The sequence below is a fragment of the Pelophylax lessonae genome (assembly GCF_965119305.1).
Source record: "Pelophylax lessonae genome assembly, chromosome: 8".
NCBI lineage: Eukaryota > Metazoa > Chordata > Amphibia > Anura > Ranidae > Pelophylax > Pelophylax lessonae.
In genome coordinates this window covers 64,754,444-64,780,351 of record NC_138775.1, presented here as the reverse complement: position 1 = coordinate 64,780,351, position 25,908 = coordinate 64,754,444, and the positions used below count along the sequence as shown (strand labels likewise).

General features: G+C 43.3%; 1 protein-coding gene across 6 annotated transcripts in view; it reads right to left on the bottom strand.

Annotated features, from left to right (window-relative positions):
• ERC2 (ELKS/RAB6-interacting/CAST family member 2) overlaps positions 1–25,908 on the bottom strand; it is a 1,553,364-nt gene that overhangs the window by 793,264 nt on the left and 734,192 nt on the right. The gene's annotated exons all lie outside the window — the stretch shown is intronic.

Here is a 25,908-nt window from a genome sequence, read left to right as displayed (position 1 = left end):
CGGGTCCCCCAGAGCCATTGGTTGGCTCTCGCTGTGTCATCGAGAGCAGGTCGCCGGCAGAGCGCGGACCCGGAAGCACGAAATGACGTACAGGTACGTGTTTTCCCGCAGTAAATGTACGTGGGGCGGTCGGCAAGTGGTTAAAGTGGAAGTAAAGGCAAAACCAACCAAAGCCCTGTACACACAGGCTAAATGCTGGACAACATAGGTCGTTTCAATAAAAACTGGCCGACATGTGGTCCATGTGTATGGCAGCTGGGCTGGTTTGGCCGACAGCCAGTTTGGCCGGCTTCTGTCAAACGAGCATGCTGGCAAACCAGCAGCTAACCGGCTCCCGACTGAAGTGTTCTGGTGGGGGGGGGGGCTGTTCCCCTGTCAGAACACAACAGCTCGACAAGGGAGATTGCTGTACTAATGTCAGATCGTTAGTACAGTGGCTCCGACCGGAGCTTACATTTTTTTTTTTTTCGTTCAACCCCCTGGGTTTATGGAAAAAATCTTAGTGTGTACCAGGCTTAAAGCTAAACCTACTCCCACCCACATTCTAAGCCTAATCTACTGTATGTAACCCTATAAAAAAAAAAAAGATCACTATACTTACCTATTCTGAAGCTGCTCCCGTCCGGTCTCTAGCGACGTTCTCTGTGTGCAGGAGAAAATCAACAATGGCTGGGAAATGCCTGAGAAGTGACTTCATCTATAGACTAACTATGGTGCTTCTGTTGTTGGCTGCCTCTCCTATACCCTGAAGCCACCGCTGGCAGCTTAGCCTGGGACCAGGCTGGAATGGTTGCACAATAGGTACGTATAGCAATCTTTTCTTTACAGGGTTAGATAGATTAGGCTTAGTATGTGGGTGGTAGTAGGTTTAAAGTTAGTTAGATTTTGCCTTTACTTCCACTTTAATACAGGAGGCTCCTACGCAGAGGTAAAGTTCCACACTGGATTATTGCACAGATCTGGAAGAAATACACAAAGCACACCAAGATATCTATCCATGCCAGAACGTGGTTGACTCACTGTCACACAGTATATGCAGTCCAATCCACCTCTGCACACTGCATTGCTGTGAGTGTCATCACATCTCCATGGGCCAGCAAACGTTCATGGACCTGTGGTGAACAGTCCTGAGAATTTTTTCAAATCCCTACTTATGAAAGGCATGGTGCCCCCTTCAAGTGGCACCCAGGACACGTACTATACCCTAGATCCGATACTAATGCTGCTATTAATCTACAGTGGATATAAAAAGTTTACACACCCCTGTTAAAATTGTCAAGTTTCTGTGATGTAAAACAATGAGACAAAGCTAAATAATTTCAGAACTTTTTCCACCTTTAATGTGACCTATAAACTGTACAACTCAGTTGAAAAACAAACTGAAATCTTTTAGGGGGAGAGGTAAAAATAAAAAATGAAAATAATGTGATTGCATAAGTGTGGGGATGTAGCTGTGTTCAGAATTAAGTAATCACATTCAAACGTATGTTAAATAAGAGTCAGTACACATCTGCCATCATTTAAAGTGCCTCTAATTGACCCCAAATAAAGTTCAGCTGTTCTAGTAGGTCTTTCCTGACATTTTCTTAGACTCTTCCTACAACAAAAGCCATGGTCCACAGAGAGCTTCCAAAGCATCAAAGGGGATCTCATTGTTAAAGGGTATCAGTAAGGGGAAGGGTACAAAAGAATTTCCAAGGCATTAGATATACCATGGAACACAGTGAAGACAGTCATCATCAAGTGGAGAAAATATGGCACAACAGTGACATTACCAAGAACTGGACGTTCCTCCAAAATTGATGAAAAGGTGAGAAGAAAACTGGTCAGGGAGGCTGCTAAGAGGCCTACAGCAACGTTAAAGGAGCTGCAGGAATATCTGTACTGTCTGTGTGATACATATGACAACAATCTCCCTTATTCTTCATATGTCTGGGCTATGGGGTAGAGTGGCAAGACGAAAGCCTTTTCTTACAAAGCCCCGATAAATTTAAAAAAAAAACACATCTGAAGTCTCCCAAAAGCATGTGGGAAAATGTGTTATGGTCTGATAAAACCAAGGTTGAGCTTTTTGGCCATAATTCCAAAAGATATGTTTGGTGCAAAAACAACAATGAACATCACCAAAAGAACACCATACCCACAGTGAAGCATGGTGGTGGCAACACCATGCTTTGGGGCTGTTTTTCTTCAGTTGGAACAGGGGCCTTAGTCAAGGTAGAGGGAATTATGAACAGTTCCAAATAACACTCAATATTGGCACAAAACCTTCAGGCTTGTGCTAGAAACCTGAATATGAAGAGGAACTTCATCTTTCAGCATGACAACGACCCAAAGCATACATCCAAATAAGCAAAGGAATGGCTTCACCAGAAGAAGATTAACATTTTGGAATGGCCCAGCCAGAGCCCAGACCTGAATCCGATTTGGAGTGTTTTTGCAAAGAAGAGTGGGCAAATATTGCCAAGTCAAGATGTGCCATGCTGATGGACTCATACCCAAAAAGACAGTGCTGTAATCAATCAAAAGGTGTTTTAACAAAGTATTAGTTTAAGGGTGTGCATACACATGCCATATTATTTTAATTTTTTTTATTTTTAATTCCCTTGTTGTTCCACTGTTGTTGTCAGGAAAGACCTATTAGAACAGCTGAACTTTATTTGGGGTTAATCAGAGGTACTTTAACCCCCGTCCTGCCCAGGCCAATTTTCAGCTTTTAGCGCTGTTGCATTTTGAATAACAATTGCACGGTCATGCAACACTGTACCTAAACCAAATTTATGTAATTTTCCCCACAAATAGAGCTTTCTTTTGGTGGTATTTGATCACCGCAAGGTTTTTTTCTTTTTTGCTAAACAAATAAAAAAAGACCGAAAAGTTTGAAAAAAAAAGTTTTTTTGTTTATGTTATACAATTTTGTAAATAGATATGTTTTTTCCTGCACTGATGAGCACTGGAGGCTGCACTGACAGGTGCTGATGAGGAGACACTGATGGGGTGGCACTGATGGGGTGGCACTAATATGCGGCACTGATAGGCAGCACTGATGGGCACTGATATGTGGCACTGATAGGTAGCACGGATATGCAGCATTGGTGGGCACTGATAGGTGGCACTGATGGGCACTGATAGGCGGCACTGATGGGCGGGCACTGATGGGCACTGGTGGGCAATAATGGGCACTGGTGGGCGGCACTGATAAATGGCAATGATGGGCACTGGTGGGCAGCACTGATGGAGAGGGCACTGGTGGGCTCCCTGAGCCCTGATTGCCATCCCTGGGGTCATGAGTGGGCATCCCTGGGGTCATGGGTGGGCATCCCTGGTGGTTCTAGTGGCACCACCCCCCAAGGGTCTGCACTGGTAATCAATGATCTGATTACCAGTGCAGACCCCCACCCCTGTCAGGAGAGCCGCAGATTGACTCTCCCCAACTCGTGCCAGGCACGAACTAAGGAAAGCCGATCAACGGCTCTTCCTGTGTACTATGTGACCAGCTGTGATTGGACATCAGCTGGTCACATGGTAAAGAGCCTACATCGAGATCGGAGATGCGGTGTGTCAGAGTGACACGCCGCATCACCGATCGCAGCTCTGCGCGCCCCCGAGCGCATCACCCTGCCGCCGTCATATGACGTCTAGTCAGGATAATGCAACTGCCTTCCCGCCACCATTTGCCTATGGGGGGGGGGGGTGGGAAGTGGTTAAATGATGGCAGGTGTGTACTGACTCCTATTTAACATGAGTTTGAATGTGATTGCCTAATTCTGAACACAGCTACATCCCCAGGTATAAGAGGATGTGCAGACTTATGCAGCCACATTATTTTATTTTTTATTTTTACTTCAACCCTAAAAAATTTCAATTTGTTTTTCTATTGAGTTGTAAAGTTTATAGGTTACATTGAAGGTGGAATTAAATAAATTCTGAAATTATTTATCTTTGTCTAATTGTTTTACATCACAGAAACCTGACATTTTAACAGGGGTGTGTAGACTTTTTATATCCACTTTATCTATCTATCTATCTATCTATCTATCTATCTATCTATCTATCTATCTATCTATCTATCTATCTATCTATCTATCTATCTATCTATCTATCTATCTATCTATCTATCTATCTATCTATCTGTCTATCTGTCTATCTGTCTATCTGTCTGTCTGTCTGTCTGTCTATCTGTCTGTCTGTCTGTTTATGCAACTAGCTTACACCCCCCCCCCCCCCCCCCATTATCACTAATGCCAGATTTTTTGGTGACACTTGACTTGCCTTTTAAAGAAATACATAAATAAATGCAGTGTATTTTCCATTACTCAGGAATAAGGCATGATTAGAGTCGCTTGCTATCGCATGCAATTATGTGTTATGTAGCATAACGAGCCACGTCCGAGGTGATCAGCCTTAAAAAGTCACATACACCAAGATGTCCAAACACCTTACGTCAAAGGATTATTGACCTGAAACTGAAAATATTTGAAAGCTTGAGGGACTAACGCACCTGAAGCCTCAGATGGAAGACTGTAAATGGATGTTTATGTTCTGAAAATAAACACCAGCATTAGGTACACAAGTTATAAACAGCTCAAGACCACCTCATCTTATAGCAAAACACTCTGTATTCCTTTTAAACTTCCATGAAAAGGAGAACTCCCAGCTTTAGTCTTTAACCCAGCACTGTCCAACCCCAAGACCGAGATCCTCCAACATGCCATGGCTACTGTTATGTTGATTCAAATTTCGAATGACTGCTGCTGAAAATTGTGCCTGGGTGGCCCTGTTGGCACCACATGGCTCAATGACCTTCAATATAAAAACATTAACGAATATGGCTAGCCTTAGCTCCAGACCATTAGACCACCAGAAATGTAGGGAATGTTATTGTTCATACATCTGTAAGTAAAAAATTCAGCACACAGGAGTAGGTAAGTACGTGATTTTTAGAAAAAGGGATAGCATCTTCTCTATTCAGGAAATATTCATGTACGGAAATAAATTCTCAACAAAATAGAATGCAGTAAATCACATATTTTTCAAAACGTTACAGTGGTTCTAAAGGCTGAAGATTTTTACTGTGATGCATTCTTTGTATAAAGGTAAAAAACCTTCAGTGTGCAGCTCCCCCCCTAAAATCACCTAAGCCCCATCTTGATCCAGCAATGGGCATAAGAGCAGCAGCTCTCCCGGGTCTCTCGCTCCTCATTGGCTGAGATGCAACAGCAATCATATCCAGTGAAGAGAAAGCAGGGGACGGGACTAAGCCGCACTTTTTTGCAAGCATGCAGGAGTGTCCACATAGCAAGCGCCTTGTTATGTGCCGGTGTTCTAAAATGTCGTCGGACCCATGAAAATTCCGGATCATCGTCACTTCCGGTGAGGCTACGTCATAACCCAGCTGATGCGAGCCCGGGTGCGCATGCGCACAAGGCATTTTAAAGGTCCGATGAAATTCTAAGACTTCCGAACAGCTGACTGAGAGGAGGAGGGGCTGAGGTGGGACGCACAGACTGATGCGGGATAATGTTACAACCCCGCCGTGTCATCGAGCAAGGAACATGTTGCAGAGCTGACTTAGAGGAGGCGGGAAGGAAGTGAATACTCATACTAAATAGTAATGATAAAAAAAAAAAAAAAAGAAGAAGAAATACTAAACATTTTTTATCATTACTATTTAGTATGAGTATTCACTTCCTTCCCGCCTCCTCTAAGACAGCTCTGCAACATGTTCCTTGCTCGATGACGCGGCGGGGTTGTAACATTATCCCGCAGCAATCTGTGCATCCCACCTCAGCCCCTCCTCCTCTCAGTCAGCTGTTCGTAAGTCTTAGAATTTCATCGGACCTTGAAAATGCCTTGTGCGCATGCGCACCGTGGCTCGCAGCAGCTGGTGGTGACGGAGCGTCCCCGGAAGTGACGAGGGTCTGGAATTTTCACAGGTCCGACTAAATTTTAGAACACTGGCGGGGAGCCCAAGAAGAGGAGGATCAGACTTCTGCACAGAGCAGGCAAATATAACATGTTTGCTATTAATAAAAAATGCAAAAAATGGTCACTTCCCCCACCTATAACTGGTCTTAACAGCAAGGAGCACTGGAAGGGCAAACGCATGTCAAAAAAGCCAAGGAGTTTCCAGTCACAACTTACCAGGGTTGGTTGGTAAGTTGTGACTAGAAACTCCTTGGCTTTTTTGACATATTAAAAAAAATGCCTTTACAAACTCTTTAAAGTAAAGCTGTCAGTAAATTAATACAGAGACACTGTCGACCTCATTCTTAAAATGCTGTATTCAAGGTGAAACTCCAGGCTATCTGCAAAAACAAATAGTGACATCCCCCACATATACAGGATATTCTGCTTTTTAGTCTTGGGAGCTCTAATAGAGTGTATTACTTACCATAGTCTACAACCCCACAGGCTTCCCCCCTTGCCCTTCTCTTGAAGCCATTCTTCTCCAATTTTGTGGCGGCACCTTTATGGAGATCATTAAGTATGAATCTGATGTATAGGTGTGATAGTGCTGGACTGGTAGAAGCTAGGTATCGGTACTGTTGGATGTAAACTACAATAAGTCCTCCTTCAAAGGAGATGCAATACTCAGTAGACAACAAACTCTGGGGTGGGTATTGAGGAGCACCCGGTACAAAAGTTTGTGAGATAAAAGTCTAATCCAAATATTTATTGAATATGAGCATAAGAATGAACCAAGGTATTTCGGGGAGATGCCACCCCCCCTCCCTCCTCAGGGCTGATGCCATGGATATATTCTAAATCAGGGGGAGATGTAAATGAGGAGACAAAGTCTGATGTAAATTGTCTATTCTAGTCAGATTGTAAGCCCCCCACATATACAGGATATACTGAATTTTAGTCTAGGGGGCAGTTATAGTGTATTGCTTACCATAAGCTACAGTCTCACAGGCTTCTCATCTGCCCATCAACCAGTTCCTTGAAGCCACTCTTCTTCAGTTGTGTGGCTGCCCCTTCAGTGCCATTATGAAGTATCAACATAAAAACAGCTAGCACCCTCCAGGAGCAACATCACTCCTCTATCAGGGCTCAACCCAGAATAACTCCTTGGCTGGACCTCACAGACCTATATTAGAACCAGTAATGTAATTGTTACATGAGGAGAGTTTAACACTACTTATATTACTGTTGGTTGTTTTTATGACCTATTTACCAACAAATAAAATTATATTGGACTCTCATCAGTTTTTGCTCTGGTGCTTTATGTATTTCTAAGGTTCGAGTTACTGTCGGATGCCCATTTAGGGAAGGCTTGCTGCCTGTAAGCCACCCGACCAGAACCATTGAACTTGTCTGAAGTCTTCCTTTATATGAAAGACTCATCTGAAGTCTGAAAGTTCGCAGTGCTTTTTTAAATATGTTGTTCTGGTAATCATCAAGTATGATGAGGCTACTGTTATTCCTGCCCTGTACTGTGTGTGATGATATTGGGGGCCCGTCCAGTTTTTAGGGCTGGAGAGAAGACTGGAGTGACAACTGTCACAGAAGGTGTAAGGTAAGGAGTAAAATAAGTACACTAAGGGCTCTTTCACACGGGCGGTCCGATCAGATCCGCCTGTCAGTTTTTTAGGCGGATCTGATCGGATCCTCCATGCAGCTCTATGGGGCAGTGGATGTTAGCGGAGACATGTCCGCTGACACCCGCTGCCACCCGCATCCGATCCTGTCCGTGGAATCCGGACGGATGGAAACCCTATTTTTCCATCCGTCCAGGAATTGGATCGGATGAGAGCGGACAGGCGGTCCGCTCTCATCCGATCCCCCATAGAGAGCAGAGGGGGCTGTGACACCTCCCTTTCCGCACTGCAAGCGGAGACGGAGCTGTCATCCGCCGGCTCAGTGGGGATCACGGATCGATCCCCGCTGAGCAGCACGGATCCGCCTACGGAGGCGGACCGTGTGAAAGAGCCCTAAGGGGGGGGGGGGGGCATTCATCTTTTTATTTTTAAAGCCAGCCTAGAGTTGGAGTTGTAAGCCCTCGGATAAACCAACTGAAGTGACTGACCTCAGGTGATACATAGATATGAAATAAATCCTTATACATAAGTTTTATCTGTTTATCTGCATTAATCTCTTCTCTACATTAGTTCAAAGTCCTGAATTTACACAGCATTCTTTAGCTTCAAGAGGCTGGGGACAGGGATCCTATGTGGCACACTACACAGCTGAGGTGGTCAATCACCTGCTGTGTGCTGGGGGGGCTGTTGACGTCTCCCAGGATTTCTTGGTGTCAGCTGTTAACAGTCAGGGTTTATATAGTGCAACAGTTTACGCAGAGCTTAACAAATATATATACAGTATATGTATTTCAAGACTAGAGGGTTAGGAGAGCACTGCTCACAAGAGCATACAATCTAGAGGGAAGGGGTGGGATATATAAAAGATAATAACTATGTGGGGATGAATTGTTTGAGAAAGTAAAAATCAGTTGGAGGTGGGAAAGGCTTGACTCTAGATATTTTTCAGAGATTGCCTAAAGGCAGACATAGTAGGAGATAACTATACAGTTTGTATTAGGGACTTCCAGAGAATAGGAGAGGCTCTGGAGAAGTCCTGGGTACAAGCATGGAAGGAGGTGACGGGAGAGTTAGAGAGCAGGAATTCGTGGAAGGTGGATGCTTTACTTGATTTTCTAAGGCAAAGTTGGTAATGTAGCTGGGGTCAGAGTTGTGGATGGTTTTGTATGTTGTTTTTAACATTTTAAATTGTATTTGTTGGGCAATTAGAAACCAGTGGAGGGACTGGCATAGAAAGTGTGTGTGTGTGGGGGGGCAGACACTGAGCAGTTGGTAAAGTGGATGAATCTGGCAGCAGCATGCACGATGCCTTAATTCATTATGCATGCTTTATTCATTCTTACTTCATTGACAATCTCAATGTAGAGATCAACAAGACAGCCCTATGGCAACCACAGTAATCAAGCACAGTAAAGAGTATCATTTGCATCGATTTTATAGTAGTAGTAGAATCGAATTTTTATGATGTAGAATTAGAACTATTCAATTGGGTCAATAAAAATACATTTATTTTATGATCGTTGTATTGAAATACATATGGACATTTTAAAAGGACTCAATGGTTGATTTACCAATGGCAAATAGGCTGTTAATTTGCAAGTGCACTTGCACTCTGTAAGGGATTTATCCCCAAAGCTTAGTGAATGAGGTAAAGCTTTGCAGGCTTCCATCATCCAATCATGTGCAAGCAATTTTTATTTATTTTTTATTTCTTAGAACCTTTGTAAAGCAAACATTCTCTAATCTCTGGGGGGAATTTCCTTGCAAAGTGCAACTTCACATTAGTAAAATAACCCCAAGATGTCTCACTGAGTAAATGTGTCTGGGCACAAGGGATGCTGTTATCTCCGAGTCATTCTGTAACATGGAGAGGTCCCCACCTCCTACAGCTGATATACAAATAATAGAGAGACCTGTTCAACTGATGTTTGCATAATTTGCCTAGCTAAAGTCTGACCAGTACATCCTGCGGGTTATGCAATACCTCAAACAGGTGGTATTGCAGTTTATGCCTATATTTGCAGGCAATTACCAGGAACAGCAAGAAATGGGATCTTTTGTGCTACCGAAAACAAACCAAGGATTTCCAGATTTCATGGAAATCCCTTTAAAACGGGTGTCCTCCACTGCCCTAAAAGTCACCATGGCAAGGAAAGGGTTTCTCTTAACAAGTTTACAGTGGAAATAAATGTAGCTTATTTAGACCTTAGGCGAGCTGATGGCTGGAATGTGGAGATAATTATATCTGAGGCTAGTCCATGACTCGAAGTCCCTATTTAATATCACCTTTAAGATCAGGCCAAGACATTCCAGACTGAATCAAGGTTTGTTTATAAAAGGATTTAGCACTTTCAGATCCCATATTGCCTGGAAGACCACCAATTTCCATGTCTAAATATCAGCTTTTATTCCTTTCGTAGAATACGCACACAAAAAAAAACGCCAGACGATGCTTGCACTGCCTACCCTCTTTTTCCTCTCCTGTTCATTAGTAAACCTTGAATGGTCCTCAGGCCGGGGCTAGCGAGGAAACAAAACGCTGAGATTGTCTCTCCGCTAATCAGGGACAGACACCTACACAAACACTGCAATCTGTAACACTGTCTCCAGTAACTGAGAAGCACTTGGACTCTGTAACAACATTGGCGTAAAACATTACAGGTTGGCTGTGGGGAGACGGCCACAAAAACATTTACAGAGAAAATATGACAAGACCCTTGCTAACGTTCCCATTGATTCAATAATCATCCGGCAATTTCCCACAGACATATGATGTAGTGCCTGCGTAATGCTGCGGGGAAAGATGGTCCTTATTAGGTGTAATGCTTCTACAGCAAAAATCTGTGTCATGCTGAAAAAATGGGAAATACTGATGAACTAAAAGAGAAAATATTCTATAAAGTAGCAATATTCTATAAATATATAGATACTGTATATCTAAAATTAGACACATTTTAAATTTTCATATGCATGGGTCACATTTACTTTAAAATTTGAATATTTATAATTTAAAAGTAAGTGTGTGCTAGCATACATTACCTGCTTAGCTCCTACCATCTATTTCAAACTTTTATTATCCTGGAACACAATGAAAATTAAACCTTAAATGCATACACAGGCATTTGTAGGGTTATTTTGTTTTTCCTCCTGACAGTCATAATGTATGAGGACTGTACTGAAAATAATGCAAAAGTTGGCAAACCTTTTTAAACTACTTCCCTACCACCATACATATAAATACAGCCTGGTATAGAAGCAGTTATACCAGGATCCTGGTTGAGGCTACAATTTTAGCCCCAGCGATTCTCCTTCAGATGAAAGTAATCCAAGTGGCTAAGCAGCTGCTGGATTACTTTTAAAGGTAGCAGAAGGGGGCCCCACCCAGGGCCATCTTACTGAATGGGCAAGCTGGGCAATTGCCCAGGGGCCCCACCTGCCCAGTGACTCAGCCCCAGCCAAGCATTAGTCCCGATTCCGTGTGCATCCCACCACCAAACTTAGCAGGTGGCAAGCGCCTGTTGGCCCTGCGCTGCTGCCAGGGCACTTGGGCCGTGGGGGGGGGGGGGGGATCCACAACTACAGAAATGGCTGTCCGCCTCCATGGGAACAGACACACACAGGACAGTCGAGTCTGACTCCCGTATGTTCACCAGACCCAGCCGCCGAACTTGGAATCTGTTATTAGCCTGGCACTGCTGTACCAATAAATATAACCTTATCAATAATTAGCATTTTTATTCTTGTGGGTGATTGTGTAGGCAGGGCCCCAGTGCACTGCATTGCCCGGGGCCCTTTAATGCTCTTAAGATGGCACTGCTCCCACCATCTTTACTGGGCTCTACCGAGAGAGACTAGTAAGGATGAGACTGGTGGCAACTGACTCTGGCAACACAGTGAGAAGAACTGATTTTGTTCCTCCCACTGTGTGACATCATTTTGTTTACTTGCAGGTTACCGGCCAAATGAAGCAGCCGATAGGACTAATCTGTGTCTGATCGGCTGCATTGGAGCCCAGAGAAGAAGTCTGAGGTCTGACAGACCCCAGATCTCTCTACAAAGAGGACCTGTCACAGCCTATTGCTGTCACAAGGGATGTTTACATTAGATTTACATTCAATTTACATTCATTAGATTTACAAGAATGTTTACAGCCCAAGGACGTCACATGGACTTTGAATGGGGATACCTGAATGATGCCTGCAGCTGCATCTCAGCTGGAAAGGCTGAGATTTTTTTTTATCTCAGTCCTTCACATGCGTGGTGCTAAGGGGGAGCTCGCCCCCACTAGGCAGCGGGGATGCCGATGCACGGGGCTGGCGGCACCGATTGCTGTCGTCACCCGCGATCGCTCCCCGCTGAGAGAGAGCGGTCAGCTGTTGTAAACTTCTATATAGGATCACAGGTCTCTATGGTCATTTCACAAGCCCCTCCCCCACAGTTAGTAAACACTCCCCTAGGCTTACATTTAACCCATTTGGTCACCCACTAGGTTAACCCCTTCCCTGCCAGTGTCATTACTGTATTACAGTAACAGTGCATATTTTTAACACTGATTACTCTAGTAATGTCACTGGTCCTCCCCAAAAGTGTAAAAAATGTCAGCTAGGGGGCTGATCTGTTGCAGTCCCGCTAAAAATCACAGATCGCCACCTTTACTAGTAAAGATAAATAAATAAATAAAAATGACATAAATCTTTCCCCTAGTTAGTAGACGTGATAACTTTTGCGCAAACCAGTCAAAATACGCTTATTGCTAATTTTTTTACCAAAAATATGTATCAGAATACAAATTGGCCTAAAAGAATGAAAAATTAAGATTTTTACATTTTTTTGGGGAATGTTATATAGCAGAAAGTAAAAAATATTGTTTTTTTTTTTTTTTTCAGAATTGTCGCAGTTTTTTTGTTTATAGTGCAAAAAACTAAAATCGCACAGGTGATCAAATACCACCAAAAGAAAGCTCTATTTGTGGGAGAAAAAAGGACATCAATTTTATTTTAGTGCAACGTCGCACGACCACGCAATTTTCTGTTAAAATAACGCAGTGCCGAATCGCAAAAAATGGCCTGGTCATTAAGGGGGCAAATCCTTCCGTTCCAGAACTGGTTAAATATTGTTCACCTTGTTTGCTACACTATGGAGGTTGTGCTTGTTCTTTCCCTTTTGTTTTAAATAAATAATAATATTTTTATTTAAAAGTGCCCCTCCCCCTGTGCTTGAACGGTGAACGGACACATTGGTCCCGCACGCCTTCGTAAATGGCAATCACACCACACATGTGAGGTATTGGCGCAAATGTCAGAGTGAGAGCAATAATTATATCCCCAGACCTCCTCTGTAACTCTAAACTGGTAACCTGTAAAGGCTTTTAAAGCATCGCCCAAGGATAATTTACAGTACCGTAGTTTGGCGCCATTTTCAGTGGAGTACGCAATATCAACCACTTTAAGATTGGAAGGATTTGCCCCCTTAATGATCAGGCCCTATTTTGCGATTCGGCACTGTGTTACTTTAACGGCAAATTGCATGGTCGTGCCACGCTGTAACCAAACAATATTTACGTCCTTTTTTCCCCACCAATAGAGCTTTTTTTTGGTGGTATTTGATCACCTATGCAATTTTTATTTTTTGCGCTATAAACAAAAAAAGAGCGAAAAACAATACTTTTCACATTCTGCTATATTCTGCTATTCTTTTTTAATATACATGTCTTTTGGTTCATAGCTGCAGCAGCTTTGGAAATACATGGGTATGCTCCCCCAAATTTTTTGCCTGTTTATTATGTATTCGGTCTGACCAGACTATCGAGGTTGAGCAGCCTTCCCCACCCCCCACATACACCTGTACTCAATCAGTGTCCACCATCAAGTGGATATAGGAGGAGTCCCCTGTAGTGCATTTGCACATTTTTCCCAGCAAGGAGTGTTATCTCCAAGGGTTAGAAGGGCTGGATTCATCTCTTTTTCATGGATAGTGTAGGACCCACTGATAATGGGGTACTTTGACGCAGTAGTGGGCTTGAGCACGATATGGCCATATGGTGGGACCAAACCCCCATTTTTATTTATGGACTCTCTTCAGATTTGGTAGTAATTTCTTTTGCATTTGCGCGCTATTCTTTTTTAATATACATGTCTTTTGGTTCATAGCTGCAGCAGCTTTGGAAATACATGGGTATGCTCCCCCAAATTTTTTGCCTGTTTATTATACATTCTGCTATATGACATTCTCAAAAAAAAAAAATAAAAATAAAAATATTTTAACATTTTAGGCCAATTTGTTTTCTGCTAAATATTTTTGGTAAAAAAAAATCACAATAAGCGTATTTTGATTGGTTTGCACAAAAGTTATCGCATCTACTAACTATGGGAAAGATTTATGTCACTTTTATTGTTTTTTTTTTTTTTTACTAGTAAAAATGGCAGCAATCTGCGATTTTTTGCAGGACTGCAACATTGCGGCGGACAGATCGGTCCCCTAACTGACATTTTTGACACTTTTGGGGGTATCAGTGATATTATTACAGTAATAAGTGCTAAAAATATGCACTGTTACGGTAATAATGTCATTGACAGGGAAGGGATTAACCCTGTGGGTGATCAAGGGGTTAAGTGTGAGCCTAGGGGAGTGATTCTAACTGTGGGGGGGCGTGGCTTGTGAAATGATCACAGAGACATGCGATCCTATATAGCAGGATCACATTAACTCTGTGATCAGCCCAGGCAGAAGGACAGTCAGCTGTGTTTACAACAGCCGACCGTCCTTCTCTCTCAGCGGGGAACGATTGCGGGTGTCAGGCGGCAATCGGAGCCACCTGACACCCGCATTGGCTTCCCCGCTGACGCACTCGCCCCCTAGCTGCCCCCAGGCGAGCAACGTAGATCTACGTCGTTTTGCCTGTACGAGCCAGCCTGCTGCAGAAAATATACAGTAAGCTGTCTGGAAGCGTTAAAGCGTGATGTTCGGTATCTATTTATTTGTGTAACATAATCTTTTATATTTTACTACAAATGTGGGGTTATATTGTGTTTACTAAAATTCATTAAAAATTTGTATTTGAAAAACCGCTGCACAACAGCTATGACAAAAAATTGCAAATGGCTGACACGTTTCGAGGGGAGATGCCCTATTCCTTAGAGCCAATCTAAGATGTTACATTGACAATAGTCGAAATGCATCAGCCATCTGCAAGGTCCTCCGGCATGCTGGCACTAGTCTCGGTGACCTGGTTGCTTTGTGCATACTATGGATTTTGATATGCTTTTACCATTGAGTTGTTTGTGAGAATACTTCTTTTTATTGTTTTATTAAAGATACCTCTCACCTTCCTGTCTAGCCTCATGGAAATCTTCCATTGACATGGTGTTACCTTTTTACTAATTCCTGTATATTAGTAGGAATTGTCCTGAAAAATACGGCAAACTCTGGCACCATGCTTATCACTATAAGTGAGCTTGCTTTTTTTTTTTTAGATTGGTGAGATTTGAGGATCCCTATGTACAGGTTTTGTATTAGAAGTTTTCCCTGTCTATCTCTGATAACAATTGTACCACTGCTTCCTGTTGCTTATTTTATGCTTGTACCACATATATTTTCAATAAAAGAGCAATCCTTGTTTGTAAAAAAAAAAAAAGAAGATACCACTTAGGTAATGCGCAAGGCTGGTGCACCCTCTCTTGTCTTTGTCTTACCTACAAAACTTTGGAGTGTGGGAGGAAACCGAGGTATCCAGAGGAAATCCACGCAGGCACAGGGAGATCATGCAAACTCTGCGCAGGTAGTGCCATGGTTGGGATTCCAACTGATGACCATATTGCTGCTAGGCAGAAGTGCTAAACACTTGGCCACTGTGCTGTCCTACATACTCTGGATTAGTGATCGACCAATATCGCTTATTTATTGCAGATACCGATACAGATATTTTGGTCATTGCATATCGTTATAGGCCAATATCTGCCAATATTTTTGGACATTTAAAACATTATTTAATTTTTTTACTGGTACTCTTGTGGAGGGATCTGGGGGTCTAAAAGACCCCAAACCCCTCCTCTGCACTTAAAAGCATTCAAAGCGCCAAGTTTGCCTGTTTTGAATGCTGTCATTTTTTCAAATTTGGCACTGAGTACCCGGAAGCGATGTCATGACATCACTTCCGGGTTTTTGCATGGAGACCCGATCACAGCCGAATGCGGCTGTGATCGGGTCTTCGGCGGCCGTGCAGGTAGGACCCCCGGGTCTCTGGGTGGGACGGGAGACCCGGGTGAGCCGCGGAAGGCCGCAGGAGGGGGGGACGTCCCCTCCCGCTCCTTGTAATGACAGCCGAGCGGCTTCTCAGCCACATCGGTTGTCATTACAAGACAGCAGACCGTCGGCTATGGACGCCGGTACCGGGGTGATGCCTCTAGCTGCAGGCATCACTCTGGTACAAGCACTTTCCGAAATATCAGCAATATCGGTAATCTCAGGGGCCAATTCCGATATATCGGGGAAAGTGCATTTCAGCCCCTGATATATCGGTGTTGCCGATAATCGGTCGATCCCTACTCTGGATTATTACACTATATACCCTATGCTACAATAGATGCTACATATAGACCACTGCACTTTGTACAGTGCACTAAAGATAACTCAGAAACACTAAACTCTGTATGCTGCATTGTGTATTCAGATCACTAGGAATTGTTTTTTTAGAAATTCAGGCAAGGAATGGACACTTTTTTTGCTAGTCTAAAATAATGCATTAGACAACCAGATAAGTAAATAAAAAACTATCAAAGTGTTTTATGATCGGACCAGCACAAAGCCTTATCTGTAATTGCCCATAGACTGAATAAACTCATTGTTTTTTGGGACCACAGACATCTTATTTCCTATGCAGGTTGAAACACTGTGTCATAGGACAAACTGTACTTTATACAGAATCATTAGAGCAGACGGCATGAAACAGATGTATGACTTCATAGTGCCGGAGGCAACTCATGTATTTCCCTTGCTGGCTCCCACCTGCACTTTGTAATTTATGCAAACAAGAAGGCACAGAGGGGGCTTCACCTATCATCATGATGGAGTGAGTACAACAATATACAGGAAGAATGGCCATGTTCAGGCACTTACCCGGTAAATAAATACTCTTGGTACATATAACCTTGCTTTGTTTAGGTGACTCTTTACTGAGGAAAGTAACAATTTGACCCTGGTACATTTAAATCTCTATTTTATATCTACAGTTATTACGGTTTCCAAGCTCTAATTGTCATATAATGATATCTGCATGATCCAAGTGCTTCTGTTTGGCAGTCTATATGGAAGATGGAATAATGTTCTCATTTTGTATTTTGGATTCTCATACTAATGTGTCCAAGTGAATATTATAGTATTGCACCATATTTCATATGCCTATGTGCAAATAACCGCAAATATTAAAGTGAATGTAAAATCAAAAAAATACAAATTATATCCAATAATGGAACAAGATTCAAAGTAAAGTGCCAATAATAGTGCAAAATGAAATATCAGTCCATATCATGCAGCCAACAATAGGTAAGTATCTTTTCCAAGTCCCATGAGTGCACAGGTGCTTCACAGACACATAGAAGGTGTTTGTCATCCCTCCACCAAAAATAGATGGCCTCACACCTCCCTCTTAGACCCGTGTTTTACCACCAGGTCATATGCGCTGTTCCCCAAAGGGGATAGATGGAATCACACCGTCAGGTCCAGGGCTTGCTTAAGAATACATTGAAGGCTGCCAACTCCTTTCCCCCTGCTTAATACACGCAGTTTTCCGATATGTAGAAGAAAGAAGGGAACAATTGAATGCTCTCTGTATGAACCGTGATTTATTTTAAAAATATAATGATACACTCACATAAAACGCACATAAAGCCATTCAAGCTGTACAGGCATGTAATCAAAGGCTGAATCGTGTCCTGAGCCAGCTGCAGGATCTCGTCCCACTCAGAGTCTCCACCCCCCTATACTTGTTGCGTCACTTGCTTCACGCAATCGACTTCCTCAGTAGGAGTAGTAGCTCACCCCTACTCACAAAGTAACGCTGTATCAATGAATTTGATTTATGCTGGTGTATTTATGGTGTGCATTATGTATGGTTGTATTGTACATCTATGGTTAATAAAACAATAATAAAAATAACAAAAATAAAAAAAAACATTTCAGATTTTTAGATTTTAGCTAGCTGGTCAGCATTTCTCTGGCCATGTTGGACACTACTTGCAAGGAGTTTGCATACGCTTGTGTAGGTTTCCTCAGGGCCCTTCCATTTAATGTCCACACTTCAAAGAAATGCTGGTTGTAATGCTATCCCGTACTGAACACACAAAAAGCTGTAGCAAGTGGCCATGTTGTTCAGTCATTACAGTTTTGCAGGACAATTACACATTGCCGCAGTGATATTACCCCCTCCCTCCTCCTTTAACCACTTGCCGACCAGTCACTGGGACTGTACTGTGGCAAAGTGGCTCGATTCCGTCCAGCGACGTAAACCTACGTCACTGGACTCCTCCCCTTGTGGGCGGCGCTCGCGTGCCGCCGGAGGCTCGCTCCTGCTGTTTTCAGTCACAGCGGGAGTCGGGCCAGGGGAGGAGCAGTGGCGATCGCCGCTGCTCTTCCCCGATCGTCGGGGAATCGAGTTTGGAGATCTGCCCGCTTGTGTAAACAAAGCGGGCAGATCTCCTAAGTGACAAACAGTGACAGATTGCAGGGTTCAGCATAGCTGAACATGCGATCTGTCCCTGTGTCACTCAGTCTTCTCCCCCCACACACGTTAGTAACCACCAGGCATACATTAACCCCTCCCTCTCCAATAAAATTAACCCCTTCCCTGCCAGTGTCATTTTTACAGTAACAGTGCATATTTATAGCACTGATTACTGTAGTAATGTCACTGGTACCCCCAAAAGTGTCAAAAATGTCAGTTAAGGGTGACCAAATCCATTAAGAATAACCAGAACTAATGGGGATCGTAAAAGGCAATCATAGAGTTCTGCCCAATTCAAAACTTAACAAATACACACACGATTCATAAACTCAGACAGGAACACGACACATTAACAATAAGTATATATCTGGATAAGAAATGTCATACTGAATGAATTAAGATCATACATGACCACACTAGCACATATAGAAGGGAAGATAGCTGTCAGATATTCCCTGGGTGACAGGTTTATCTGAGCTATCCTATGTTTAGTATCTCCGGATGCGAGATCCAATGTTTAATAATAATCTATCACTTTCAAGAATGTAACCGGTACATATTGGAAGATATAAATAGTGGTAAAAAACTGTCTATAGAGGAAGGACCTGATATTGTCATAAATTAGGAAAGCCCATGGCCACTCCTTTTTATTGATCAGGGGCATCTGTCAACACCCTTTTGATCCCAGAGAAAAAGTGAGACCCTAACGAGTTGGGAGTTTCATGGTACCATCAAAGCAAGAACATCTGTAAAGTTTGAGAACTGATAACACCTTGTTCATCGACTCTGATAACACTCCGGACATTGACTGCAGGTATTCTTCCTCTACAATTCTACCTTATTTTGCTATTGCTAAATTATATCTCTATTTCTTGGAAACACCTTTTTTTCTGTAAATATTTTATTTGCACCCACTTTGAACTTTTCATTATTAAAACCTTATTTTGAAAAGTGTTAACCTTGTCCCTAAGCTCTTAATGCAAGCTAACAAAGAATCTGTCTCTTGAAGAGTGCTACTGTATAGAATAAATCCTATGAACATACCTGTCTGTGGTGACAGTGTGTGATTATTCTAAAATCACAATCAAAAAGGACAGATCCTGCACATGCTGATATACAACAAGTACAAAGAGGAGTACTTCACCAGCCCATGGCGCTGTCCATGTGTTCACCTCCTTTGTTTGTATGTTTTATAGCTGGAATGTCCTGGTTGCTGCTGCTCCTCTCTCACTCCACTGGGGGGGGGGGGGGGGTGGATCAAAACAATTCAAATCTGAGCAGCTGGGTATGTGAATAGGTGTATATGTATAGAGAGATATATATTTGGGGATACTCAGGGTGTCACCACCGATGGGTATGTGTAGGTATATGTATATGTATTTCTCATGTGTGTGTATATATATATATATGTATATATATATATATATATATATATATATGTATGTGTGTGTGTGTATATATATATATGAGAAATATAAACAACTGTCGTGTAGTACATTTGGTTGGCCCATATGGAGTAGTATCCTCATATACTAATTGATATTTGCATATGTGCCATATGGAATTGAATCTTATCTTACTGAATTCTAATGAGACTAGTATTTTTATGTATTTTTATATATTTTTATATATTTATTATGTGTATTATCCTGACTTATGAAATTATCCTGGTAGATGGATGAGAGATAATGTGGAATTAATATGATCCGTCGACTATTGGTATTAGGAAATGCTGATGTAGCTTAGAGTCTTATATACATATATACTTTTAGGATACGTTTATGTATTTTTAGCAGGAGACAACCATTGCTATGTAGGGAATGTGATATCCAAACATGTATCTATAATAGCTCTGGTTAATATCTGCGCTGGTATTAAATTGTATTTTAAATTTTAAATTGTATTTTAAATTGTATCTTAAACTGTATCTCTAATATATGTGTTTTTTAATATATGTTTTTTAAAAGTGGATAGCCCCTTGCTTCTCCCGTCCCAGCCAAGGTGGATAAGGATTATTGGTTACTGGCCCCTTTAAATACACAATTAAATAATTAGGGCCGATGGTATCCCGGGTATATAGGGAGGGGCGTTAGCAGGAAGCAAGGTGGGACCTGAGGAAGGAGGCTCCGCCTCCGAAACGCGTTGTCCGTAGTAACAGCAGAGGCAGTGCACCCGTGTCTTGAATCTCCCAACCCGCAGCTCCGTACAACTTGTGGCTCCGGCTTTGGCTGAGGCTCTCCTGAGGCGCCGTAGATCACGTCGGTATAGTGTGCAGGCGCGCTAGAACCGGCATCCGGTGACCAGGCAACACAGGAAGTGAAGGATAGCGGGGAAATAGTGGCGGCAGCCGCGAATGAGGAGACCGCAGAGTCACCATCTGGAGGGACAGGAGGAGCGAGTAGCTCCTGTTGGAATGCTGTAAAGCGATTGTCTTAAAGGAAAAGTGTGAGTGCAATTCCAATGTACTGTGTTATTGTCCTTTATTAAAGCGTTATTGCCCGAGGTTGCGTGCGCTTTTCTTTACAGATTTGAATTATTCTAAAATCATAATTGGTATTTCTAAAAGTACAAGCTTCCTCCTGCTCGGCCCAAAACGGGGGTGGTGGCATTTAAAGGGTTAATTGCTTAATTAGCCCAGCGACAATCGCTCTCAGGCTGCTGGCACCTAGATAGTCGCCCCGCGAGCTGGAAAATCTTTGTGCAGGGTACAGCTGAGAGTGGCATTGTTACGTAAGTGACAGCGAGGTTTGAGATTGGCTGGTCCTTTGTCACGAGTTAGTGAGAAGGGCAGGGATCTGATACCCGCGTCCGTCACATTAGTAAATTAATTGGCTCCCCTCTGAATTGGCCCTAGTGGGTGTGTATGAATGAGAGAGGTAGGGACTTTGGATTGTTAGCTCCTTGAGGGCAGGGACTGATCAGAATGTACAGTATGTAAATTGTCAGTGCTATATAAATACCTGTAATATTAAATACAGGTTTTAATTGTTTTAGGACGCTCAAGCATGTGGTTTAAACCACAAGTGGAAAAACTTCTCCCCATGGGGCTCATTCACACAGGTGGCCATGAGGTAGTAAAAGCAGGCAGTTAACCTGTGGTTTTACGTTCCACTGCCCGAACTGCCAACTCAAACTAAGGCATACAGCCACTCGTGACAAAAATGAAATGGCATGTTGCTTTCACAGGTGGTATCACCACCAAACGCAACAGATTCAAGTGAACGGGGCCATGCTGCAACTGCCTACAACTGCATATATTGCACATGGTTGTGACGTGGTGGGTCAGCATTTTGAGGGATAAAGCAGGCAGTGAAGATCGTCCTCACTGCTTGTCTAACAACCTCTGAAAACTGATCCGCTGCAGAGGGGCAGCAAGATAGAAACATGTGTGAATGAGCCATTAAAGTGTCTAGCACACATTCAGGCTAAGCTTTCAATTTTGTAAGCTGTGGGGATTTGAACCCCATATTATAAAGCGGCATTAACCCAAAACCAAACATACTGTATAATATATTGCAACTTACCAATCCTTAGATGTGGTGGCTGTATTAATTTTATTTATTTATTTGTTTTTTCATTTTTGGCTTTTTCCTCTCTGTTTTCACCTGGTCAACTGGCCAGTAACACACCTCCTGTTTTAGAGTGCATTCACTCTAGATGAAGAAGCACAGGGGCACCTTTGGACAGCAGCATTGTCAGTCTGGGGGGAAGAGACTGTTAGATGGACTAGCAGATTTAGACACTAACAAACTGAAACCCAACTCCAGCTTACACTGCAGTTACACAAGCAATTATGACAAACAGTTATTTTTCTTTTGAAATAAATAAAATCTGTGCTTTGTAAGCACCCCTGTCAGGGGTAAATGTGTCTCAATCCTCTCACTGATATATTTACATTTGAAAAGCAACAGACTTACTGGTTGGATCAACAAGTGAAAACAAAATAAAGAAAGCCTAAAAAAGAAAATGAATGCAGCCATAACATGTAAGAATTGTTAGGCTGCAATATATGTAATAAATGTTTGCTTATGGGTTTATTACTGCTTTACCTATGATCGGTATCGGTGCCGATAATAGGCATTTGCGTGGGTATCAGTACTCGCGCAAATGCACTGACACCCAAAACCGAAACCTTCTGCCTCTGTAATTTCAGCTGTCAGCGGGATTTCCCCGCTAACAGCTGAAATGTAAAGAAAAGAATGCCCACAATTATTGGTTGTTAAGGAGCAGGGCCATTGCATCCTTAACCACCAATGACACTCCCCTCCCCGCCGCCTCCTCCCCTCCCACCAGCTGTCACCCTCCTGTCCTAAAGTGCAGTATGATCCACCAGCTTCTGGAGCGGACTGTACTGAGAGACAAGGGGAAGTATTAGTCGATGGCAGGAGGGGGGAGCCAGGCAGGAGAAGGGGAGGCGAGGAAGCTCACACTCATCATGGAGAGGCCAGAGAGGGGCAGCCGGGAGAGCCGGTAGCACTGAAGAGCGTCTGCCATGTCCGGGCCCCAGTAGTAATACAATATGTGGAGCGCCGTGCTGAGGAGCCTGCTGCTATGTGGCCTGGGCTGCCTACTGGGGGGTGTATGACATCCGCCCAGGTTGCAAGCTGAGGGACACCCGACAGGGAAAAGGGGGTAAAGGAGGATCCAAACAGAGGGAGGGGGACTGGCACTGTTCCAGGGGATGGACTGACACTACACCAGGGGATTGATGGTGGGATAGAACCATACTTGGGATATATGGGAAAGAGGGGCTGCCACCAGACCAAGGGGCAAGGTGACTGACACTACACTAGGGGTTAGGACTGACAGGGAGAGGAAGGGGGTGGAGGCACTATACCAGGGGCAGGAGGGGACTGGTACAATACCAGGGGCAAGATGATGGGGGAATTGGCACCATACAGGGAGCAAGGTTGGGTTGGGGGGGGCTGCCACTATACCAGAAGCAGGACTGGCATAAAACCAGGTGATGGGGGTTGCCATCATACCACAGGCAGACAGAAGATGATTTTCAACATACCAGGGACAGGATGGGGGGGGGGGCATTGTACCAGAGGCAAAAAAGGTGGGGGAGAATTGGCATCATACTAGTCGCAGTATTGGGGGAATTTGCACTATACCGGGGGCAAGATATGGGAAGAAGGAGGGTGACTCACACATATCATGGGAGGGGTGACTGGCAATGTACCAGGGACAGAAGGGCAGCAGTGGACCGGCATCATATCAAGGGAAGGAAGCTAAGGAGGGTCTGACACCACATCATGGGTGGGAGGACATTGGAACTGGCAAGATACCAGGGGCAAAAGAAGATGGGTAGTTGGCAGCAAACCAGGGGCAGGAGGATGGGGTGAATTGTTTTTTACCTTGTGAGTGTATTTCTTACCTTTTATACATACATTGAGGTCATTCTGCACTTAGATGGTGCTGCTCTCTCTGTCCTTTGTGTTCCAAGAGTCCCTTGTAGCTCCCCCCCACCCACTCTGCACTCACTCACCCCCCAACCTCCCCCTACCCTGCCCTCACTTACCTTCTCACCCTGCCCTCACTTACCCTCCTACTCCCCCCCTTCACCCTGCCCTCACTTATCCTTCTACCCCCCCCCCACCCTGCCCTCGCTTACCCTCTCACTCCCCTCTTACCCTGCCCTCACTTACCCCCTACTCCCCCCCACCTTGCCCTCACCCCAGCCTCACCCAACCCCCTAACCTGTCCCACCCCCAAACCCAAGCCAACCTTCTACCTACTTTTTCTAAGCAATAGGAATCTGTAATTGGTATCGATGAGTACTTAAAAAAAATATCGGTATTCGTACTTGGTGTTAAAAAAATTGTATTGTTGCATCTCTACTTGAAAGCATAACTAAAGGAAGATACTCACCTTTCCAACTGTCCCTCCAAAGCTGGCATCTTCTCCTGTGTTCAAGTTTTCAGGCCTCTTCATTGGCCGTGAATGAATGCGCATGTGCAGGAGCTAGTCATCCTGGCACACAGGATTGGCCTGCGGCATGTGCATCTCAGCTTACATTCCCGGGATCACTGTGATCAGGCAGGCAGGTGTATTTTACTGCAGAAGAGATATTGCATGTCTCTTCTGCAATAAAAAGCCTGCCTTACAGTGAAACTTTAGTTCCACTTTAATTAGTCAGTCATTTAAACATCAATGTTGAGCCAAATATATAATTTTTATACATTAGCTGCAGTGAACTATCCAATCTGTATTACATCTACTAAAATCAGAAGAACCCCTGAGCCCCCCTACAAAGGCTATCAGTCCTACCCATACAGTAAATCCCTGAATCTCTAATATGCCAGTTTGGGCCTGCAAATTAAGTGTAGAACCTAAACTACAATCTAGCTCAAGCGCAACAAGTAACTTATTTACTATTGATTTTGCTAAAGTGCAATTTTATATACAACACAATATTACCACACATTTTTCCGGCAATAACACAAAATGCCAGTGTGTCTTTTTCTTTCAGTTGAATGGTGCTTACCAAACAATGAACTGTCCAAGCAGGACCAAAAAGCATCCTGCTTTGCGCAGTTCCATAAAGCATTTGGAATACATTTGGGAGATTCTGAAAAACTGAACTGTAAAGCCTAGTACACACGATGCAATTATCAGACAAATAATCGCCCGATTTTTTGGGGGGTTTTTTGCATGCTAGTCTTCATATTGAAAATGAATAGGTTACTAAAGTACAAAAATTATTTTATGACAGGATAACAATTCGGAAGTGATGTAATCTTTTTGTATTGTATTTTCGGACGAAAACTGAACTGATTATACAAAAATCGTGTGATCTGGTATTGTACGGGGACATTTTTTGTGTTTGTCTCTTCTGAAAATTTCGGATGAAAGCTGTGTACTAACCGTCAGATTATCATATGATTGCGCCGAAAGTGGTATTTTTTGTACGATATTCTGATCGTGTGTACAGGGCTTTAACAATATAGTAAAACCTTGGATTGAGAGTAACTTGGTTTAAGAGCGTTTTGTAGGACAAGCAAATTTTTTTTTATAAATTTTGACTTGATAAACAAGCAATGTCTTGATATACAAGTAGCGTCACATCACAACTGAGTAACAAATAGAAGAAAGGTGCCTCTGCATGTAGCAATATGGTTACATTTAGGCTGCATTCACATGTCAGCGTATTGATCGTGGGCAGAATCACCGCGATTCCCCCCGCGATCCGGAAATCATTGCAAATCGCGGGACGCATGTGCGTTGCCCGTGATTTGCAATAGCACCCCAAACGCTGTGCGATGTTGCCACGATTTCCGCCTGCCGAATCGCGGTAACATCGCGCAAAAAGAATCGCGGGATGCATTACGCTCCAAAGAAGTACAAGAGCTTCTTTTGAGCGTAATGCGTCCCGCGATTTTTTTTGTGTGATATTACCGCGATTCAGCAGGCGGAAATCGCAGCAACATCGCACAGCGTTTGGGGTGCTATTGCAAATCACGGGCAACGCACATGCGTCCCGCGATTTGCAATGATTTCCGGATCGCGGGTGGAATCGCGGTGATTCTGCCCGCGATCAATACGCTGACATGTGAATGCAGCCTTAATGAAGTTACAACATTTAGTAACTCACAGAGATGATGATTAAAACAGGCACATCTAAAGCTGGATACACATTATACA